Raw genomic sequence first — 3,201 nt, forward strand, 5'->3', positions numbered from 1 at the left:
TAACAAATTTCTCTTCTGCAGAAATGCTTTTCTTTCCATTGCTAGTATACATTTTATATCCTCTCTATTTCGACCATCACCAGATATTTGGCTGCCCATGTCGCAAAATTCATCTTTTACTTGAAGTGTCTCGTTTCAAAATCTAATTCCCTCAGCATCACCTGATTTAATTTTGACTGCATTCCATTATCCTCGTTTTGCTTCCGTGTTGGTCTAGCGGTTCTAGGCGCTCAGTCCGGAACCGCATGACTGATACGGTCGCAGGTTCGAATCCTGCCTCGGGCATGGATGTATGTGATGTCCTTAGGTTAGTCAGGTTTAAGTAGTTCTAAGTTCTACGGGACTGATGACCACAGATGTTAAGTCCCATAGTGCTCAGAGCCATTTGAACCATTTGAACCTCGTTTTGCTTTTCTTGATGTTCCTCTCCCTGAACTTTAATTCCTACTCACAATTTTTCTTTGGCATCCTTTATTGCTTGCTCAAAGTAGAGATTGAATATCATTGGAGGTAGGCTACAAATCTGTCTCGCTCCCCTGTCAACCACTGCTTCTCTTTCATGCCCATCTACTTTTATAACTGCTGGTTCAAATGGCTCGAGCACTATGGGACTCAACTTGTGAGGTCATCAGTCCCCTAGAACTTAGAACTACTTAAATCTAACTAACCTAAGGACATCACACAAATCCATGCCCGAGCAGGATTCGAACCTGCGACCGTAGCGATCGCGCGGTTCCAGACTGTAGCGCCTAGAACCGCACGGCTACTCCGGCCGGCGTATAACTGCTGTCTCGTTATTGTGCAAGTTGTAAATAGCCTTTCGTTTCCTGTATTTTAATCCTGCTACCCTCAAAATTTGAAAGAGAGTATTCCAGTCAACATTGTCTCGAAGTCTACAAATGCTATAAACGTAGGATTGCCTTTCCTCAACCTATCTTCTATGAGAAGTCGTAGGTTCAATGGTGTCCCTCGTGTTCCTACATTTCTCCGTAACCCAAACTGATCTTTTCCGAGGTCAGCTTCTACCAGTTTTTCCCTTCTGCTGCAAATAATTCGTGTTAGTATTTTGCAACCATGGCTTATTAAACTGATAGTTCAGTAACATTCACACCTGTCAGCACCGGCTTTCTTTGGAACTGGAATTATTATATTCCTCTTGAAGTCTGAGTTTATTTTACCTAACCTATACATCTTGCTCGCCAACGGCCTTGCCGCAATGGTAACACCAGTTCCCGTCAGATCACCGAAGTTAAGCGCTGTCGGGCTGGTCTAGCACTCGGATGGGTGACCATCCCGGTCTGCTGAGCGCTGTTGGCAAGCCGGGTGCACTCAGCCCTTGTGACACAAACAGAGGAGCTGCTTGGTTGAGAAGTAGCGGCTCCGGTCTCGGAAACTGACATACAACCGGGAGAACGGTGTGCTGTCCACACACCCCTCCATATCCGCATCCAGTGACGCCTATGGGCTGAGGTTGACTTAAATTTGCCCTCTGGCCATCCCTGCTTAGCCATTTTGCACTTCCCGTCAGTCTCATTTTTAAACGTTTGTATTCCTTTTCACATGCTTCATTTATTACATTTTGATATTTTTTTCCTTTCATCAGTCAAATTCAATACTCTAGTGGTATCCAAGGATTTCTACGAGACCTCGTCTTTTTGCCTATTTGATCCTCTGCTGCCTTAGCTATTCTATGTCTCAAAGCTACCCATCCTTCTTCTACTGTATTCCTTTCCCTTGTTCTTGTCAATCGTTCCTTAATGCTCCGTCTGAAACTCTCAATAACCATTCGTTCTTTCAGTTTGTCCACGTCCCATTTCCTTAATTTCCTATCTTTTTTTCAATTTCTTCCGTTTTAATCTGCATTTCATAACCAGAAAGTTGTGGTCAGAGTCCACATCTGCCCCTGGAAATGTGTTACAATTTAAAACCTGGTTCCGAAACCTTCCGATGTCTCCAGCTCTTTCCCACGTATAAAATCTTCTTTCATGATTCTTAAACCAAGTGTTAGCGATGATTACATTACGCTCTGTGCAAAAGTTACCCGGCGGCTTTCTCTTTTATTCCTTTTCCCAGTCCATTTCGCCTACTATCTTTCCTTCTCTTCCTTTCCCTACTATTTAATCCCAGTCCCCAACGACTACTAAATTTTTGTCTCCCTGAACTATTTGAATAATTTCTTTTATCTCATCACACATTTCTTCTGTATTTTAGTCATCTACGGAACTGTTTGGCATGTAAACTTGTAGTACAGTGGTCAGCACGGGATTCGTGTCTGTCTTGGCTCCAATAATGAGTTCGCTATGTTGTTCGTAGTAGCTTACCCGCATTCCTATATTGTTCTTTATTATTAAACCTACTCCTGCATTGCACCTATCAGACCAATTGTGTGATTGGATTGAAGAGTTCCTAGATAACAGAACGCAGCATGTTATTCTCAATGGAGAGAAGTCTTCCGAAGTAAGAGTGATTTCAGGTGTGCCGCAGGGGAGTGCCATAGGACCGTTGCTATTCACAATATACATAAATGACCTTGTGGATGACATTGGAAGTTCACTGAGGCTTTTTTCAGATGATGCTGTGGTGTATCGAGAGGTTGTAACAATGGAAAATTGTACTGAAATGCAGGAGGATCTGCAGCGAATTGACGCATGGTGCAGGGAATGGCAATTGAATCTCAATGTAGACAAGTGTAATGTGCTGCAAATACACAGAAAGATAGATCCCTTATCATTTAGCTACAAAATAGTAGGTCAGCAACTGGAAGCAGTTAATTCCATAAATTATCTGGGAGTACGCATTAGGAGTGATTTAAAATAGAATGATCATATAAAGTTGATCGTCGGTAAAGCAGACGCCAGACTGAGATTCATTGGAAGAATCCTAAGGAAATGCAATCCGAAAACAAAGGAAGTAGGTTACAGTACGCTTGTTCGCCCACTGCTTGAATACTGCTCAGCAGTGTGGGATCCGTACCAGATAGGGTTGATAGAAGAGATAGAGAAGATCCAACGGAGAGCAGCGCGCTTCGTTAGAGGATTATTTAGTAATCGCGAAAGCGTTACGGCGATGATAGTGGAAGACTCTGCAGGAGAGACGCTCAGTAGCTCGGTACGGGTTCTTGTTAAAGTTTCGAGAACATACCTTCACCGAAGAGTCAAGCAGGATATTGCTCCCTCCTACGTATATCTCGTGAAGAGACCA

General features: G+C 43.2%; 1 pseudogene; it reads left to right on the forward strand.

The window, feature by feature from the left end:
- The first annotated feature begins 1,198 nt into the window (after positions 1-1,198).
- Positions 1,199-1,317, forward strand: LOC124723721 (annotated as a pseudogene).
- The last annotated feature ends 1,884 nt before the right edge of the window (positions 1,318-3,201 follow it).

Source organism: Schistocerca piceifrons, chromosome X, assembly GCF_021461385.2.
Source record: "Schistocerca piceifrons isolate TAMUIC-IGC-003096 chromosome X, iqSchPice1.1, whole genome shotgun sequence".
NCBI classification, from domain to species: Eukaryota; Metazoa; Arthropoda; class Insecta; order Orthoptera; family Acrididae; genus Schistocerca; species Schistocerca piceifrons.